The sequence below is a fragment of the Ptiloglossa arizonensis genome, chromosome 12 (genome assembly GCF_051014685.1).
Source record: "Ptiloglossa arizonensis isolate GNS036 chromosome 12, iyPtiAriz1_principal, whole genome shotgun sequence".
Classification (NCBI taxonomy): Eukaryota; Metazoa; Arthropoda; class Insecta; order Hymenoptera; family Colletidae; genus Ptiloglossa; species Ptiloglossa arizonensis.
Window position 1 is genome coordinate 11,062,447 of NC_135059.1, and position 21,203 is coordinate 11,083,649.

The 21,203-nt window shown below is 51.0% G+C and overlaps 1 protein-coding gene across 1 annotated transcript in view; it reads left to right on the forward strand.

Moving 5' to 3' along the window:
- The window catches only part of LOC143153187 (uncharacterized), a 69,015-nt gene that overhangs the window by 29,923 nt on the left and 17,889 nt on the right, over window positions 1-21,203 (forward strand). The gene's annotated exons all lie outside the window — the stretch shown is intronic.

A 21,203-nucleotide genomic window follows, 5' to 3' on the forward strand; every position in this document is an offset into this window, starting at 1 on the left:
TTATATCGCATCGATCGTGGATCGTGGATACATCGAGCCCCGGTACCGTGACCGCGCGTACAAAGTGGAGATCTCTTCGTGCCCCCGCGTGGTGCCTTTCACCGTCAACGGGGTACCACCTCCTCAACCCCCATCCCCGTACCTCCCGTTGTTTATCCTCGCTCGAGTTCACCGTTACGGGAGTGCGTTAAACGAGCGCGCGCGTCCCATAAATACGTAATCCGCGAAAGACGGGGAACACCTCGCCCTCCGGCGAATCGAAGTAACGGGGGAACGGGTGGAAGGGGGCGGGGGGCAGCTCCCGCCCCTTTGGTATCTATGCATCGTTATTCGCGACGGCGCGAATCACACCGACGCGACGGCGATATTCTCGCGGGGGAACGGATCCTCTCGAAGTGGAGTACGGTGATAGTCGCGCTAGCGAGCGAGCGAGCTAGCGCGTGTTCCGAGGGATAAAAAGCGTCGGGGACAATAAAAGCTGGTCGTCGCGGGCTCGAAACCACGGAACGTTCGCCGCGGTCGTAGTAAATGTGTCCTCGCTGCATAACTATAAAATAAAAGACCGTGTCCGTGGCCCACCGAGCCCCCCTCCCACCCCTTGGCGCTGGAAGAAGGAGAGGGGTAGAGGCCAGAAAGAGGAGCTCGTTCGCACCCGAGTGTCCGAGGAAACTACGGAGATGAAACGGAAAACTCGGTGGAGCGGGTCTCACTGGCCGAGAGAGACCGCTCGAACCAAACGAGGAACGAGAAAGTCGGCTAGCTGTTCGCCACCGGTCGTATTAACATCTCATAGCGGGTTGTAAGCCCCGCGGGTCATTCTAGTATTTAACGGGCCTGCATTATGGCCCGTGTAAGTATACGTCCTCCGCGGGGCTCCTCCTAATACCAACGTATGTAAATAGAAACCCGCGAGCGGCGCTAATGCCCCGATATAGCGTTGAAATTACCGGCGCGCGGTGTTTTCGAATCCTTTTAAAAGAATCTCTCTCCGGTCCCAGTCCCCCCTTCTTCCTCCGTAACCGTGTCCGTTCGTTCGTTGATTCGGAGGACCCGGTCGCTAACTTCTACCGGGAAGGATATCTCTCGCGCGAGCCAACGGTGGGAGAAAGTCGCGGGAGTGGGGGGTCGCGTAACGACGCGCGCCACCGACGACGACCGCTAAACCGTTTAACGGATGCTCGAAACGAGCCACGGAAATACCGTGTTCCGTGCACCGAACCTACGATGCGTATACCTTCGAGCGGAGCGCGAGCGTACGTGGGTGCCCGTAACCAGGCGCCACGGCTCTACCGCGCGTTGCGTTGCGTCGCGTCGAGTCGCGTCGCGTCGCGAACCCGAGCGGCGTTTCTCTCGCGTGTCGACCGTAGAGAGAGAGTACAGGCCTCGTCGGACTCGAGAGTATTAAACCATCGCACGGGTGTAGAGCGATCGCTGTAAAGCAAATGTTAACACCTATGCTCGCCCCGACTCTCCGGCCCCGGTCCCGCTCGATCCTCGATATCCTCCGTCCCTTTTGCGTTCCCTCCGCGCCGCTTCCGCGCCAAACCCTACCCCCTCTCCCTCTCTCTCTCGCTCTAACCCCTATCCCCTCTCGCTCCACGAGCCGTCTCGTACACGCATTACATTCTGTAACACCACCTATTCGACGTCGGACTACCGGAGTCTTGGAGCAACCGAATGGCCGGTCAGAAGTCTCGACGTCGCACCGAAACGACCGAGAGGGTTTCGCTTAATGTCGCGATCTCGACCGTTTCGAAGGATTAGGCTCCCTGCTATCGTCGTAGCTACCGCTCCTCGAGACCCTCGTCGCGATCCTTTCCACGCTCCGCCGGAATAACGTTTCGATACACCCGGAACGGGAACGAACGAATCGAGTACGCGCGATTTCGAATTTCGATCCACCGGGGAAAAGCATCGAGCGGTGATTTTCATTCGCTAGTTTACCCTATTCGTCACCGAGTAACCGACTGGCCCCGTTTTCGAACCTCGTGCCGCTCGAAACTTTCCAAGCTTTGGCGCGAGAAGACGCTCCTCTTTCCCGGCCACCGAGAACTCCGCTTGCACTCGAAACTCCCCGCATTCGTCTTTCGACCGCAACCGGTTCAAACTTCCGTCTCGATCGGGCCTTTCCTCGGGGCACTCGTCGAGAGCCAAAAGTACGAGGTGATCCTCGCGACGTCAGGCGTCGAACAACGTCCAAGACCCGAACTAACAGCGTCCAAGACCCGAATTAAGAGCGTCCTCGACGCCGAATCGACAGAATCGGCGAGAATTTTAAGATTCTCCACGCAGCGATCGTAAAAGGCTTTGAATTGTAACTCTGATCGTAAGGAGGAGAATGATCATTTATTTATGCGTTTGAAAGCACATTTGTACAGGTGGATACGAATGAAAAGGGATACAAACAAGAAAGAAGAAAATTAACGTTTGAGAAACATTTCAGAGCGGAACGATAACGAACAAAATGGGTTCTAATTTTTACGATCCGAAACGTAGACAAAATGTAGACGTACAAGATGGTTCGAACAATTTTTCAAGTTACGTGAAAACAATGAAGATTACCGCGGTACGTATCAACATCGCTGAGGAAATTCCTGTACAATTTTGAGTTCTATTGTTAGGTGTACGTATTTCGTAACAATCTGGGGGGAATATGGATAATCGTAGATTTGTCGTTCTTTGGTAACGGTGGACGATGATCGTCGCGGTATTTCGGCTCCATAGTAGTTAAGTTTCGAGTAGTTTCGCGTGTTTTCCAACAACGAAATTTTGTTTATTACACGTGATCGTGCCCGCGTGAACTTCAAAGGCCAATGTCGGTAAAAATGAAATCTTGTCAAGAATTCGAGCCTCAATTTACCTTGCTTCGAGTCTCGATTGATCAGGATTTTTTTATTTTCGACGATTACCCCGAAACGCAAAAGCCCATTATCGCGAGGACCGCGTAAAATTATTAAAACGATAATTGTTTTCCCGAGGAGGACAGAAACCGCATGGACGGAACGTAGAACCAACGATAACGTTACGTATGTTGCTGCTCTAATTGGCTGATAAAATAAAGAACGTTCCGCTCGATTAAGCGACGCGATATTTGATTTTAAGCCTTACGAACCCGACGTTAACACGGGCGTAAATGATATTTTAAAGTCTATAATCGTGCGACGTGTAATTATATATTCGCTCGTACGCGTATTACGCGCAACCGTGTGTTTGTACGGTTGTGCAACGATCCTCCCTAAGAAAATTTCCACGATGTGTTCGCAACTTGTCCGAAACTGCTTGGAAAATAATTATCGGTGGACGAAAACCGTCTGAAAACTGCGTATCCAACCGCGTTCGCTGGTAAACAGTGTCAACCTCGTTCGCGTAACAATGTTACCAGCATTGGAAAGTAAGCGTAACTTACCGTATTAGTTGGAGAGTTCGTTGTTTGTAAAACATCGTAGTTCGTATCCGGGTTGCGCTCGTTTCGCGCGTGTTCTTGAATATTTTACGGGTTCGTCGGTCGTGTAAATTGAGAACTTCCTAAAGATCTCCGAATTAAAATTTATCGTTTCCCAACCGACGAAATTCGCGATAAACGAATACTTGGCGGGAACACGCGTACGCGGCGAATTAGAGAAACAGAAACGCGCATATTTTTCGAAGAATCTGGAAGCAAAAGCATCGTACACTGGTAGATAAACAATTGTTCTCGTATCGATGGCAACGAACGTCATTTTTCGATATTTTTTATCAGCGATGAATCCGAACCAGTTTCATCCTCCGACGTATCATCCGAAGCAGTATTATCCGGCAACGAACGTCTATTTTTCGATATTTTTATCAGCGATGAATTCGAAGCAGTTTCGAGTTCTCAAATTTAAAGTAAAATACGTCGCACCATCGGTTCGGTGTATCATTTTTCTATTTTCACGCGTAACATTCGCGGAATGCAAAAACGTTTCCAGATTCGTCGAGATCGTACGTCGATACGTTCGTGTATCGTAAACGGCTCCGGTACCTTGTTCATTTTTTAAGTTACAAAGTCGATCGGCTCGAGTTGCGTATCGCTCGGGAGCAAAATTGGCTCGTCGCGCGATGAACTCCTCGCGTGGCCAATTTGGTCAATAACGACAACTCGTGATGCGAGTGGACGATTCCTCTTTCCCTGTTTCAATTTATAGGACTTTGGTCAATTTCTCGCGCGCCTACTCTACGATAAATCTACGTGTCCACTCGAGAGTGAAACTGTCGCGAGTTTTTCTCGAGAATGTTTCTCGTCAATGAAGACCGCGTTCGAGAGTAGGATTCATCGCTGATGAAACTATCGAAAAATAGACGTTCGTTGGCGGATAAGTCGTTTCGAACGGAGTCTCCATTGACGAGAGACACCGTCGAGGACAACCCGCGACAGTGTCGCTCCTAAACGAAGAAGTAGCTTCACGTTTCTCTACTCGATATCCAACCTCACCGCTGGTTCTCCAAGAATCAGCGAAGACAGCTATGGACAATGAACCGCGAGAAATTTCGTACTCCGAAGCATTATAGGCTCGTTCTCGTATTCTTCGATTGGGGGATGCGTCGTGGGACACAGTTCGGAGCGTTCCGCTCGAAGAAAATCCACCGCGCGCGAATAATCGAGATTTCCGTTAGCCTCGCGGATGATTTCGGTCAGCTGGGCAAAGAAGGATAGGAGGGGGCGTTGAGAGGCTCGAAAACGCATCGTTTGCGAGACGCGCGGCGAAAGAATAGAAGAAAAGGTCGAAAAACGCGTCGGGTGAACGCGACCGATCGAAAAAGAAGAACGGAAAGCCGGAGGGACGGTTGAGCCCGTGGCGAGGACGAGGGAGGTAGGAAGGAAGGAAGGAAGGAGAGAAAAGGGAGGCAATTACGAGAAGACGGGCAGCTCCCGCGCATTCGATCGCCTAACCAATTCTCAGAATAAGCGGGCAATTCTCGATGTATGCGCATATTCAAGATAGTATGTTACATACGCGAGCTACTGACCGTACGTTTCGTTCGTTCCACCCCCGGGCCCTCCGCCACCGTTTCGCCTCGTCCTCCTGCCACACCGGTCCCTTCCAGCGTTCTACTCACCGGCAACCCTCTCGTTCCTGCCCGACTCGATGTGTACGCGAGTTCCCCAGAGGTATTTACATATATGGACCGCGGCGTGGCGCGCGCCTATCTTTTATCTTCCGTAGCAGTAATGGCGCGTCCACCTCCTTCGTAGCCGGTCAGGTAAACGCCGTAAAGATAGGCATACTGGGCGAGATTGGCGTTACCGCGGCGCACGGTGACATCCGCCCGGGATCACGTTCCCCGATACTACCGCTACGGAGCTACAGAACGAGAGAACGATCATACCGGAGAGTAACGCGACTCTTTTTCCGGTATCCCTCCCCTCGCGCCACTTTTTCGGCTCTCAAGGTTGAACTCGCGGATGAACCGCGCGTCTCGATCCAATCGCGAACCGTCATCATTGTTCGTTGTAAAGTTCAGATTATAATATCGCGGCGGAGTTATCCACGCTTGCCACCAGAGGAAAACTCACCATCAATCGTTTCTCGCAAGTTTTCCTGTACCTGCTCCGATCAGTGTATATACGCGATCCTTTACCGATCTTCCAATGTCACGGCGTATAAGGCAGAGCCTGCTAGGATGCCTTACCGACGAGTCCACTAGCAGGCCCGGGATGAAACGCTCTCCCCTATCCTTTTCCTACATTCGACCCTATAGCCGCTAAAATATCTCAGTTTATCATGATACGCAGGGATCTCGCGTTTCCAGTAGTACAATTTTTGTACATATGAGAATACAAAGTCCGAAGAAACAAGTGTACATTGATACGTCTTGACGCGAACGACTTGGAACCGACTAGAAAAAAGCCAAAAGAAAAATAGTGAAACCGTTGACCTTCCGCGTGGCGAACGACTTCTCCAATACGGAGACAGTACTTAAAAGTGACATCGACATCTGACACCCTTGAGATCGTTGTTGCGTTCGTTCCAACATCGTTTCGTTGGTCCTCCCGGTGAAATCGACTTTCTAGGTTTCGCGTACGCGATAAGAGGAATCGTTCCGCGAGGAGACCGATTTTGCCGCGTTTCTGTACCGGATGTCGAGCAGCCACCTTATAGGGGGACTTTCCGTACAGATCCGCGACGATTTATTCCACGAGGAGACGTTACCTCGAACGATAGCAGCGGCGGCTTTCCGTCATTCGACACGGTTTAGGTTGCGACACAGATCGCGCGATCGGACCCGCGAACGATCCTTCGAAAAATCGTCCCGGTCGTTGGTACGGGGAGAATTATGGTGGACGAAAACAGAGGGGGGCAGTACGGAAACTCGAAAGGAGAAATCTTGTAATTCGATTCAATCCTCTCGATGCCACCTCTGGAGAGACTTTTGCATTACTAGATTATACCGTCAGTACGGCAGATTTCTTTGGAAATTGAGATTCGCCTTTGAAGTTGTGCTTACGTATTTTGGAACACTTCGTACAGCGAGGTGTACACACTTCGGTACCCACTTCGGTAAATATGTTCGTCGACGCGAAATTTCAAATTAAACGATGCGAAAAAATTCGTAATAAAATATACCAACAACGACGCATCGAACACTTTCCACCGTCGCTGTTTCCGTGTTACCGTGCGTGTAAACCCCGTGTCATTTTCCTACCTTTCTTCTCGTTACTGCGGCGCCTCGTTCCCTTTGAAATTCGTGATCTTCCAAGCTATTCTGCTTTCCAAACGTGCCACCGGATCTTTTATCCATCTTGCGTAACTTTTCCTTCTTAGATTTCCATCTCGGTTCGATCCATTTCCTCGCTTCGATTCGAACCGTTGGTAGTTGCGCAATAATTTCGAGGTTAGGTTTTAAAAGCAGGCTACGGCCGATGCCTCGGCATCGTACGAATTATTCTCGTACCTATGCGCGCAACGGAGACGGGTAATAATAATAACAATAAGGATCTCTTTCCGGTCGTTCCCGGAATTGTAGAATTTAATCGGGGATAAATACTATTCCGTTTAAGCGCGCGTTCTTTATCGTAGATTAAAGTGCACTATTCGAAAGACCGCGAAAAGATGGGAAAGTTTAGCGTATCGCGCGTTACGATCTTACTCGCATCGAGACGCAAGCCTCGAACCGGTAAAACGATACGAAATTGTAAATGATACGAAAAGTAAAAAATAGACCGATCGATTGTTTAATTACCAAGCGGGATATTAACGATCCCACCGTGAAACGAATTCCAAAGAGAAAATTCCACTTGGAGGATCGTCGCGAGTTTCGCTGTCCAACACGCGCATTTCCCGCGTTTCGCCACCGTTTGGTCGCGTTTCTCGTCGAGGAAATCCGTCGATCGAACCGATCCACGATTACCGATCGTTTCTCCGTTGCGGCGAATCGGCCGTACGAGATACGCGGGTTCGAGAAATCGAGATCGAAAGTTTCGATCGAGACGTTCGCGATGGAAATCGTGGGGAGTCGAGCGCGCGTGCGCGGAACCGTGCTACCGGATTCGAGATAACGAGAAAACCGTAGGAAGGCGTCGCGCAATTAATTCGGCCGCGAGTCGTGTACGGATCGAAGAAGGAATATAAATCTCCGATCATCGTAAATTTCGAGGGCCTCGGGGTGCCCCGAAGGACCCGTACCCGTACCCGTCCCGGACCGCCATTGTCTTCGCGATGCGCGCGAGAGCGCGCGGACTAACTATGTATGCGCGCTCGGTAGCGGCCGCGTGCGTCGACCGTTGCTCGCTCTGTCTCGTTCGCTCGTGCGCGCGGACGTGGACGCGGACGTGTATCGTTTTCTCTCACCTACGCCAAGCGCTGCTAATGAGGCACGGTGTCGTCTTTACGGATCACCCCGTAGGCACCCTTAAACATCCGGCCCGGCGAATCCCGCGGGGGATTGTCCGCGCTACCGAAGAGCAAAACGGGCTGGCCGCGGGTCCGTTCGGCAGACCCGTCGAGGGAAAGAGTAGCGCGCCGAGGAGAGGAGAGGAGTGTAGAAGAGTAGAAGAGGGGTGGTGGTGGTGGTGGTGTGCGCGGAGGAAAAGAAAGGAGGAGGAAAGATTTCTGCATGCCCCCCCGAGGAACAATGCGACGCTGTTGCACCGCATTCGTCGCATTGAAATGTATTGGTGAGGTGTCTCCCCCGGTGCGCGCATTGTGTCGCAAAGAACGGTGAGCGCGTGTGCACGGGGCCGTGGGTACGTAGCTACGCGCCGGCCATGGGGGTTTTCTTCTTCGTGGCGCGTAGCGCGGCGGTGGTGGCAATGGTGGTCGGTAGCTACGGTGTACGCGGTGTGGTATGGTTCGGTATGGTGGCACGCGGTAAGCACGGCCCCGTATGCAGACAGTTTAGCGGTGACCGCCCCGCGAGTCCAGTTGTCGCGTGAAATATTGCGATTCATAAAATAAAACAGGCCTGCGGTCGAGGACGCGTAGATATAGCCGGCCGGCCGCTAACCCAGACCTAACCCGCCCGCTACCTCCCCCACCTCCCACCCCCTCCTTCTCATCCTCCTCCTCCTCCTCCTCCTCCTCCTCCTCCTCCTCCTCATCCTCGTTCTCGTCCTCCTTCTCCTCCCTCTTCTACTGCTCTCCGCGGCGCTCCTTTTCTCTCCGTCCCTTTACCGGCTCTTTTCGAAACCCCGGTATCCCCCCACCCGCCCCCTCGAAGCCCCCCTGGCTTCCATCCACCACCAAAGCCTCCTCCGCTGCCCTCCGCTTCCTTCCTCTTCTTTTCCGTCGTTTTGCACCATCGCATCGTGGCTCCGTGCGTCCGTCCGCCTAACCCGACCTAGCCCTGCATCGCATCATCGACTCTTTATCCCGCGCTGCCCTTCCTCCCCTCCGACCCTCCTCCACCTCCCCCACCACCGCCACCACCGTCCACCTTTACCGCCCCTTCTCGTCCGCGTTCCACGTACCGTATCGTTCGCGTATCGTTACCTACCTATCTACCAACCGTCGCGTCCTCTCTCTCTCTCTCTCTCTCTTACTCTCTCTCGTAGGTTGGTTCCTTCTCTATCGCGTCGGCGACGAGTTTCTTTCGTCGTTCCCTGTTCGGCCCGCGGCCCCACGGGGTCCTGAAACGCCGCCAAACCGCAGAGACACCCGTAACGCCCCCGTTCGGGGTCTCTCCTCGCGCGGATGAAATTTTTTCGAACGGTGGCCTCGCGTCTATTGGCCCGTTCCTGGAATCCGTCCTCGATACCGAAACAGCGGGAATATACGCTCCGCGTTTCGTATGAGCGTACGCGCGCGCGGGCGGGCGGGCGAACGGACACGCGTTCCATCGGGAGCCGATGCGGTAACGAGGGAAGAAGGAGCGCCCGGTGCGGCGGTGAGATCCTCCTGCCCGAAACCGGAATAAAAAATACGGGGCCGGTCTCTCGAGGTCTCCGGGCGTTGTTTTATTTAATTAAAATTTTTTCCCGCCATCCGGGCCGCACCGCTCGCGAGAAGCGCGAAAGGGTAACGAATGGCCGGCGAACAGCGAGCGGTATCCGCGTAGAAATTCGGTTCGTAACCTTCCTCTCTACCGCTAACCCCCTCCACACCGTACACCGTACACCGTACACCGTGCCGCCTCCACCTTCTTCTCCTCCTCCTCCTCCTGCTACGCCGACGGCGGGTGGATATCCCGATAACGAAGAACTCGCGATCCTTCCCCTAACGAATGATCGTCTTCGCTGAACGGGAAGGCAGAAACGTCGACGTACGTTACGGTTAAGACGCTCCTCCGTTCTGGAGATTCCTCCTTTTCCGCCGACGAAATTAGCGGAGGACATGTTTATTGTAAATGAATCCTACTCCGGGAGCGGCTCGTGGAAGACTGGTACATGTTCCAGGGGTGGCGGATCGGGAGAGACGAAGACGGCGGCGAACCGTGCGCGAGGGGGACGCGGCGAGGGTAGTTTCGAGGGCGCGCGCGCTCGCTGCTCCGATTTATGCGCCCGTTACCGAGCCCTCTGGCGCAATTAAGCTCGCGTTATAATATTGTTGTTTATTCTGAGCCTCGGCTGCGAAGCGTTAACCACCCCGCCCCGCGCCCTGCCCGCGCTGGCTTTACTGGCAACAACCAACCCTGCGATCCCCTAATCTCCCTGACGCGGCAGCTAGAATCTCTCGCTCTTTCCCGTTCCCGAGCCCCTACCCGCCAACGAACGACTCCCACCCCTAGACTCGCACCCTACCCCGACCCGCGAACACCCGAGCCCCTCGCACCCTTACTCCTACGCGACACGTCTCTCGCTCTTTCGCTCCCGTCGACTTACAGCATCGGCGCCAAAACGCGGGACTAACAAACCGCTCCCAGGAGATGCCCGGAAACGAAATACCGTTTTGTTTGTCCCCCGCGGGCAAACCAGGGCCGGAAAGAGAGAGAGAGAGAGAGAGAAGGGACGCACCGGTATCCGACAACCTTTGATCGGGATTCGCGGCGTTAATTTCGACTTATTTCGACGCGCGGTTCGGGGGCTAATGAAGCCCCCGGCTTTCCGCGCAGGGAGCACCGGGGAGAGGAGAGAGAGAAGAGAGAGGAGAGAGAGGGACTGTCTGACGTTTCGGGGCTCGTTTGTCCCGATTTGCGTTCCCGCGTTTCGCGGCGCGCCCCCAAATCCAAACGATGCGCGCCGATCGAACCTACACCCCCCCTTAAAATCCTCCCCCACTCTTTCGAACGGGTCCTCTCCTCGTGGTAGATTTATCGCTCCGGTGGGGGTCTCGCGGGGACGATCGGTTCGCGACGAACCGCGATTTCTCAAACGTTTCGAATCTTTCGCGTCTCGCCGATTCGTGGACAATTTCGAGCGATAATTAAACCTTCGATTCTCGGCACGCGTGCCGGTGAACAGGTCCTCGTCGTACCGGGACGCTCAAGGCGATCGCGATATCTCAGAAATACGAGCTGGAAATATTTCTCTCGTCCGATCGGACGAAAAATAGAAATTGTCGCGAAAGCGAGCGAGTGGATCGCTTCTCGGTACATCGATCGTTTATCCAACAACGAAACCGATTCTTTCGTTTTCGAACACGATTATCGTTCACGTTGGACTTGCTCTCCGTTGAAACGAAAGTAAATCAACGGTACGAAATTTCGTACAATCGCGAGAAACTATCGATCGACGATCCGGGTTATCTAACGTCGACGACGACACCAAACTTCGGAAAAGAAAATTTTAATTGCTGTTACTACGAGCTTTGTAACAATTATTCGCGCTTGAAGCACTCGCGAGTAATTTACGACGAACGTTTGAACGGATCATTATTTACGAACCGAATTGAAAAGAATCGAAAGAATTCTCGATTATTTTTCTTTCGATCCGCGATGTTTTCGAATCTTTTCTTTTCGCATTATCCACGAAATGGGTCTAAAAATCGTATCGATAATACTCGTTAAAATTTTTTTGGGTAACATCTTTCATGATCTCCAAACGATTTGAAATATACCAATAGAAGACTATAATTTTTTGAATTGTATACCGTCAATCGATAGTGACCGATGCGGTCTGAACGGAAACTATACCGTCAGTCACCGGAGATTGACGCATTCCGAACGGAAAGTATAGTATCGGTTATCGGATGATCGACGTGGCGCTTAACGTGTTAATAATGCTCTTCGTCTTTTCTTTCGAATTCAAGATACATATAAATGTCTCCGAAAAGTTACGTCAGTACCTACAAAAGTTACGTTAGCGTTTCTATACCGCATCAATTCGTTTACACGGTATAGAAATACAAAAGATGCAAAGATACCGGTATCGCAGGTACGACGTGTGAAAAAAAAAAGAATAATTTGGAAACGAAAGATTAAATCGTTGATCGCGAAGATAACGTGCCGCGCGATGTTCGATCAAAGTTGCAAATCGATTTGAAATTTCAATCGAAACTCGTTGCGTCGATGATCGATCCTTGTGTCTCGTATCGAGATTGAAAGTAGGAGGGAAAATATCGAGAATGTTGAAAAAAATGGCGACGGTAAAGACTACGAGTTACGTTGGGTACGATCAAAGTTGCGAACCGACGCGAAATTTTAACGGACGACTGTAGTCACTGGTTGAATATACGTCGTGTGTGCAACGATGGGTGACTATAATCGCCGATAAGATACAGTGAGCGTGCACCGGTGGGTGACTATAGTCACCGTTAGCATCGGTTTAAAGACACGATTCGCGCGTCGCGCGATATATCACGGGATCGGTCTTGGCAATCACGATTTCGTCGATAAATCAAACGAATCTGGCGTCATAATTTCTGTTACGCGAACGCTACGAACGAGATATCTCGCGTACCTTACAGCACCGGGCAGAGTCTTTGGACGAAGAATATTTTTTTCCTTCGGATTTTCGCGTATCGCGATAAAATCTACGTTTCGGGTCAAAATTTACCGGAACAATTTATTTATTCGTCATTCCCTCCTCTGTACGTAATTTTATCGATTTTCTGCCAACCGAATGACAATTTTGAATATCGCGAAACATCTGTCCGAATACATTTGTCCGGTAGTATATCGGGTGGGGCACGTAACTGGAACCACTTCGATTAGACCGTAAAATATTTCCAACGAGTCGAACGGTTACAACGAGGGTATCATTCGACGATACTGTTTTTTCCTTAAGTATGTGCGCAAAGAAATGGTCGAGTTTATTTTTTTAAATAGAATTGTACGTTTTTTATCACGTAGGTCGATTCGCCTCGTAATTAAGCACAAAACAGTAATTAGTTCCGGAGATACGTTACCTCTATCGCGATAACTCGGAAAATGGTTGGTCACGAATCGGACTTTCGTGAAAATTATTTCCACAAAATTTGTACGGTTCGAAGTAAGGACACACGGTGAAGTATTCTACCCTTGTATTTTCTAAAATTGATTCTCGAATTATACCTTCTCCCGATCGTTTAAATATCATTCGAAACATTTTTCTCGAAAATCGTTACTTACGAAATACGTGCTTCCAGTTACGCGCCCCGTCCGGTATATAGGAGGACGAAATCTTTTATGGGAAAATTTGGAGCAAGGAATCCATTTACGAGATGTTTCGTCGTCGACGAAAAGAATATCGGAAACGACGAGAAAAGAACACGTTGTACGTTCGCGAATTAATTATTTCGCTTTACCAACGCCACGGAAACCGAATCGTGACGCGGATCTCGTAGCCATAGAGTCGCGGGGTATCCGTAGTAGCGAAAGGGTTAACCTCTTCGTTTACGATACGCGTGCAAGACTCCTGAATATCGAGCCAAACGTAAGAACTACGAGTGAGTCTTGTTCGCATTTGTACGTTCAGATATATTTTTTTTAAATTATAGAAAATTAGAGAATATAGAAATACAAAAGATGGAAAATATAGAAATGCAGAAAATGAAAAATATAGGAATACGAAAGATAAAAAATATAGAAATACAGAAAATGAAAAATATAGGAATACGAAAGATAAAAAATATAGAAATACGGGAAATTAAAAATATAAAGAAACCTTTACGTACAATGTCTTCGAAAAGAAAATTTAGGGTTCACGAGGGCGGTGAGGGTCGTGACTGACCTATCCGTTGATTATGAAACGCATTATTGAAACTTGAATCGCCGCGAAAGGGGTTAAACTCGCGTCTCTGGTCGTTTATCATCGAATCGATCCCGTTGAACCGCGATTTCTCGACCATCGATCCAAGTCTCGCGTCGATTTCGCGCGATCGCGGATTCGTCGAGGATTTTGCGCAAAACTTATAATTAAACTCGCGGTTTATCATCGCCCGGGATCGGGCAATTTATATCCGTTCGAACAACGCGTGAATCATTCGTTGAACCGGTTTCGCGGCTCGCGATTCCCGGTCAACCGTTGACGAAAGAACCACGGCGCGGAATTCGCTCCGAGACGAAAATCGACGTTAACGCGACGACCGGTCCTGAGTGTGCTTATGCGTGTGCGTGTGTGTGTGTTGTACCCCGATTCTTATGTGCGCGCGCGTGGACGCGCGACGACAGCCAAGAAAGAAAGCTGTTTACGGGAATCGAACGTCGTTGGAGTTTCGGAACCGGAGGCGCTGGAAGGACGCCGGTGTTCGTTCGAGGAGAGCGCGAGTCTCTCGGCTCAATTAGCGCGCGCGTCGACGTTTTCGTTCCTCTTTCCGCGGTAGGTTGCACTGTAGAACGTTGGTTAGTTTTCAGCCCGGATGGCGCGGGGGCGAGAGAAACCGATCGCTCCGCCTGTCCCCACTTTCGCGCTCCCGAGACCCGCGGCCTCAACTGGTATCGCATCGAGACGGTCCGTAACTTGCGCTTCCATCGAAGGTGAAACGTTCGAGCTGCTCTTTTTTCGATATTAATTACGAATTCGTTTACAAACTATTCTCAAGCGTTATCAACAACATCCCAGATCGGTGTACAAGTTGGCGCGGTTCCATCGAAAGTGAAACGTTTCAGCTGCTTTCTTTCCACATATTTATCGCGCGTTCATTTACAACGTATTCTTCGCCATTGTTAACGACTTCTTCCCGGGACGATTACCGCGAACGGTTACGCGAGGAAGTTCCCATACCTTTCTCGTCCGAATCCGATCACAGTGCACAAATATCATAGACTACTTTGATCATTTTCGAATCAAATTTCTCGTCGAGCGAAACGTGCGAATAGTGTTCATTTTCGTTAACTCGACGTTCCGTGGTTCTTGAAAAATGGATCGCTTCGTCGCCGATACGGAACGAACGGTCAAACGATCGAACAGAAGGAAAGAAGAAAAGTCATCGAACGACGTAAATTGCAATAAAAATCGCGCGAGCTTACGAACCGATCCGATGCACAGATGCGTTCGATTCGACCGGCTGTAAATAAATTAACAACAGATCGATCGACCGATATTACCTACGACCGATACTCTCGCAACGTGGTGCGATCGCTATTGGCCGAGGACGCTGAAGAAGATCGACAACGTCCAATGGGAACGACGGGCGCGATGGTGGGAGAGCTGGCGGAGCGTAAAGCGGGGACGCGAACGTGCACCTTCTTCTCGCGGACGGACAATGCACGTGACTCTGTATTCGCGGGAAATTGAAATTGAAATAACGAAATTGAAACATAAATAGGCGCTACTCCATATTTCCGGGCGAGTAGGCTCGCTTGGCTACCAACGGATCGGAGTATGTTCCAACGTTAGCAACGTTGCACTCGGTACTCGAGGTCCGTCGTCGCGACGCTCGATTTCGATACGCTCGAGGAAAAAATCCGAAAGAAGGGAAACACTGGATGGAATCTAACGAGCGAGACGGAAGATCTCGAGGAGTCCGCATCGCGAAGGGGTATATACGTACAGGGCCGTGATCAAGATCGGGTTCCGTGGAAGACGGATAGAGATGGAAAAGGAGAGGACGCGTGGGAGCGAGACGGACGCAGGTGCAACCTGCATCGGTGCGGGAAGGACGTACGGACGTACGGACGTACGAACGGACGAAGGTGGGATTGAGTTATGACAGCGTTTGCTCCAGGGGGCCGGCTCTGGACCCGACGAAGCGGATATTCTTCTTATTCTTTATTTCTTCGTCCGCGGCCCCGCCGTAGGAACCGTCGGCCATGCATCACCTTCGGTTCACTCCGGTCCAGCCTCCTCTTCGGCATCGTTCCACGACCGCACCGCCATCACGGCCCATCACGATCCCACCTTGGCCATCGTACGGCTCGGAAACGTTGATTCCACCCACCGCGGCACCGACCGGGACCCAGACTCCTCGAGTATTTGCCTTTTAACCGTACCGGGTCGAGAGACCCGTATCTCTCGCGTCGCCTCGCGTCTGCTTTTACGCTCGCCCGTTTCTAGATCGAACGACGAATCTTCCGACAACCGAGAAAGAGAACCAGAGAGAGACAGAAATAGAGACAGATATATATATATATATATAGAGAGAGAGAGAGAGAGAGAAAGAGTAAAAGAGCGAGAGAGAAACGGTAAGTCAATCGCTTCCAAGTCGACGGGACTCGAGGGATCGAATAATTCAAGCGACGCCGGATTTCTACGCGGAAAACGAAAAATTCGTAAATTACGAGGAGAACGGCTGTATTTCTTTCGTGGGACGAGAAGGAGGCTAGTCCCGGGTATACGTCGCGGTGACAGAGTCGAAGAAAGAGCACGGCGGAGTCGCTTGTAAATCATTCGCGGTAATAAAGATCCACTTGTCGTGGCCCGATATTTATGAATCGCCCTCGGTCGCTCCGCGCCAGAAGAGAATCGGCTTTTAGCTCTCTCGTGGCTAGTCGGAATGAACGATCGTCCGATTTCGAGATAATCGAAGAGGTCAGGGGCGGAGGGGACTAGGGCGCGGAGGAGAAGAGAGGACTTGGCGCGCTCGCGCTCGCGTTCGAGCTCGGGCTCGGGCTCGGGCTCTGGCTCGGGCTCGGGCTCGGGCTCGGGCTCGAGCTCGCGCGGCCAAGGAAAGACGTCGAGCCACGTTGGAGGAGAAGAGGCGCGAGAAAGGCGAGAAAGACCGTGGAGGAAGAAGACGAGACCCGTGGAACGACGAGAAAGAGGCCCGCGATGGCGGTAAGTGGGGAGAGAGAGAGAGAGAGAGCGAGAGAGAGCGAGTGTCGAGGCGGAGGAGGACGAACGAGGAGGAGAGACGGACGAAGAAGAAGAAGAAGTCCGAGTCGACGTTCGTTGTAGAGGCCGCAAACCGACGGACCGAGCGAGCGAGCGAACCAACGAACGAACGAACCAACGAACGAACGAAGGACCGCGAGGCCATAAATACCTCAGCGCGTTCAGCCAATTAAAACAAATCATTTTAATGCGCAACCTTTTTAATTAATGCCCGTGCTCGCTCGCTCCCATCCGCTTCCCTCCTCTCGGATAGTACACGATCGCTTCACCGACGGCTCCTCCGCCATTCCCATCCCAGAACGATCGAGGCTATATTAACCCGCGCGCGTCGCTGGTATCCTGGCCCGAGTTTGCCCGTCGAACGCGCGTACATCTCCCTTGCCCGCGATCTATGACCGACGCTGCCCCCGCTCGCGATTTCGTTTCGACGAACGACGAGCAACGAGGAACGACCGACTCTCCTCTACCCAACGGCCGAACCATCTCCGAGTCCACCCCTCTGACCACCGCCGCCGCCGCCACCGTTAACTCCTCCGTTTTAATTATACGAATTTTCGCCTCGAGATTGCCAGGGAGACCCGCGTCCTCTTATCCTCGCGTCGATCAGCCATCATCGCCGAGATTTATACCCGTCGATCGCCCGGAGAACGCGTTGCTGCCCCATCGAAAAATGGCCAACCATCGGGGCCCGGACCGGCGCGGCGGCGGCGGCGCCTTCTTTCACCTTCGGCCCGGTTCCTTCCCCGTAGCACGGTGGACCGTAGAAAAACATCGAAACGGAATCGCGTCCAGCTCGTACGTGGCCGTCGCGGCCGAATCGCCCGCGCCCGTTATCGACGACCATAACGACGATCGTACCGACGCGGATTAGACTTTTAAATGACCCCGAGCCACGGCCCCCGGCACATATTTCACGAGATGACGGTGGACGTCGCGCTAAATCATCCGGAGTGACCGCATCCGCTTGCCCAATCGGCCCGAGACTCTTCTTAACGGCCTCTTGTCACGCCTGCGACATTCCACCGAAACACACGCGCGCCGGGAGAAGAGTAAACGCCGCTGCTGCTCCTCTTCCCGCTTCTCTCTTCTTTCGCGTCTTTCCATCTTTCTCTCACCAACTCTCTCTCCGGGGCCCCCTGTCCCTCTCTCTATCCGTCTCTGTCTATCCCTATTTATTTATACCTCTCTATCTTTACCTTTTTCCAACTCTATCTCTCTTTATCTTTCTCTCTCTATCTCTTCGCATCTCTCTCTCTATTTCTCTCTCTATATCTCTCTTTGTATCTCTCCTATATCTCTCTCTCTCTGTATCCGTCTACATCGCTCTCTATATCTCTCTATCTATCCCTCGATATCTATCTCTCTATCTCTCCATCTCCTTATCCGTCCCCCTCTGTCCTCCGTCAACGTCATCGCCGCGAAGACGCGCTTTCGTCCACCGTGGTATTAATATTGTTCTATCGGAATTCCAATACCGCGACACGAGATTTCTCGATGCTCGTAATTCACCGTGGGGCGACGCGTTCCTGCCCGCGCCCGTACCCCTCGAGATTTTTAGGCAAATTAGCGCGCGTTCCCCGCTATCCCTCAGTCGTCGAGTTTCGCCCGTTCGACGAATCACGAATAAACGCGACCTACTCGCCCTTGAATATTTTTCGACGGAGGATTGTTCCCGGATGGCGAACGCGTCCCCGCTATCGAGCGCCCGTATACTCGATTTTTCCTTTTGATTTATCTCCGCGAAAGTTCCCGATACCGCGCGAAGAACTTGCGCGATCTACCGCCACGGTAACGGTCGGTGATAAATTTCAATCAATTAGAAAAGAATGCTCCGATTTTAGTCCGATTCTTTGGCATCGATATCCGCCGTATCGCGTTGTTTCTTTACAAATTGGAATATGCCCGTGTAATTTGGATATCCACCAAATTCGATGCTTCGCAAAACCGACGAAAAGTTTCTCGGATTTATCGAAGGTTTCGCCGAACATGGAAGACGAAAGACGTTTCAAAAATGTGAAACTTCTTGGAAACGGCGCGATCTCCGACAACACCTGTATCTTTTCCTCTGCTTTCTCTTCCTTTTCTTCGAACGATGTATTTCTTTTTTTTTTTTTCAAATCATTTTTCCCGACGAGAAATTTATTACCCGTTCCGATGAATCGAATTGAACTCGAGAGGGGGAAAAAAAGAAAGTCGCGATCAAATTCGAATTACCAAGATGGCGGAACGTTCGGAGAGATAAATAGATACACGGAAAAAGTTAACGGCACGCGGTGTTTGTTCGCTTAGGGAATTATTTCGATGGTTCGGTTTTACACGACCGGTAGCGAAAAAAAAAGAAACGATACGCCGCGCAAAGGTCTCGAATAATTAAAACCGATTAAAGCCGAGATACAAGCGGCGTCGATCGGACCGGCAATAACCTTGAAGAAAAACATCGAACGAGGACAAAACGTTGGCGAACAGTCGCCGGGTTAAGAAGGTTCGGAATAGACGACGATAATCGTGATCCGTACCGTCCATGTGGCAAACCAGCAACGAACCGCAGAAATTTATGCTCGGTTCCCTCTCTCTCGAGAGAGAGAGAGAGACGCAAAGAGTGCAGCGATGTATTTCGCTCGACGAGGTGACCAAATTACCCCCGCGTGATCGAGGTGAGAACGCACGGGAGAGTCGCACGATATCGAGAAAGCTCGCCGATTGTCGAAATCTTTCCAAAAACTCTCGATAAAACCTAATTGCTTTCTTATGTTTTATCGTGCCGCCTGTACCGACGACCGATGCTCGATCCACGCCTTTCGATGCTCGTGGAACGTTGAACGGAGAGGTTCTCGTACGCTTGCCGATTTACCCGCAAAGGAAATACGCGTTCGACCGTGTTCGTGCTAAATATGACGAAAGAAGATCGAGAGACGAGTTTCGCCCGTTGCGCTCCGAATCGTCTGCAAGAGTTACTTTTTAACTTTTTTTTCCTACTTATCCTTTCAATTTGTACTCCACGAAACTGAATTTTCGTAAGAGGGAATTTCTTCTCGATGGAAACGAAGAAAGGAACTCGACACGGTCGATCCACCTATTAAAATTCATTTGGACGACTTGTTCTCTACCGAATGGATGAAACTCGACACCCTTTATTTTTGAAAGAAACACGAAACCAGCGGATAGAACGAGTCGGACCTCTTTTAGTTTCTTTCGCGAGCTACGTCGTGCATCGATTTCGATCTCGAAATCCTCAACGTCGAGAATCGGAGACGATCGATTTCGCACGAAACGATCCGTTAATGGATCATTTGCAAAGAGCACGAATCGAAATAAGTAAAGCACGCAAATAGCTGCTCGACGACTGTTGTCGCCGAAAATGCCATTGTTACGAACGAAAACGACGCAATTTTCCGGAACAGAGCTACTGACCTACTATTTAGTTTATAGTTTGCGCGTATCGTGTTCGACGACTAGTTGGTCGATAGTTTACGCACACCGTGCTCGAGTCTTTCGTCGAAAAGCAGTCGTGTGGCCACGCGAGTGTTCCATCGAGTCGAGAAGTAAACAATTACGCGCTCTTCGATATAAGCTCGTCGCTGTTCGACCGTTCCATCGAGTCGAAGAGCAGCCAAGTACACGTTCTCCGATATAAGCTCTCGTCGATTTCACCATTATGTCGAGTCCAGAAACAGACGAGTACACGTTCTCCGATATAAGCTCGCGTCGATTCCACCGTTTGGTCGAATCCAGAAACAAACGAGTACAAGCTCTCCGATATAAGCTCGCGTCAATTCCACCGTTTGGTCGAGTCCAGAAACAAACGAGTACAAGCTTTCCGATATAAGCTCGCGTCGATTCCACCGTTTGGTCGAGTCCAGAAACAAACGAATACAAACTCTTCTATATAAGCTTTCGTCAATTTCACCATTATGTCGAGTCCAGAAACAGACGAATACACGTTCTCCGATATAAGCTCGCGTCGATTCCACCGTTTCGTCGAATCCAGAAACAGACGAGTACACGTTCTCCGATATAAGCTCGCGTCGATTCCACCGTTTGGTCGAGTCCAGAAACAAACGAATACAAACTCTTCTATATAAGCTCTCGTCAATTTCACCATTATGTCGAGTCCAGAAACAGACGAATACACGTTCTCCGATATAAGCTCGCGTCGATTCCACCGTTTCGTCGAATCCAGAAACAGACGAGTACAAGCTTTCCGATATAAGCTCGCGTCGATTCCACCGTTTGGTCGAGTCCAGAAACAAACGAATACAAACTCTTCTATATAAGCTTTCGTCAATTTCACCATTTTGTCGAATCCAGAAACAAACGAGTAGAAGCTCCGCGATATAAACTCGCTCGTTTCCGGCGCGTCGAGGAAACTGTCGCGCGACAGAAAGTATACGGCCAGGTTTACGCAACGACCGAGACGACTCGCGGTCGGTGGTTCGCTGGTCGCGATGTTCGCCGCGTGAGAAACCGCGATCGCGTATTATACCTCGTATTAATATCCTTTTTTATCGAGACGCGAATCCACCGGAAAAGTCTTGTCGCTGAATACCACGGGTGTCATAATTCAGGGCAATTACGAGGCGCGCTTACCTCCCCCTGGTCGAGTAACGCGGATCAC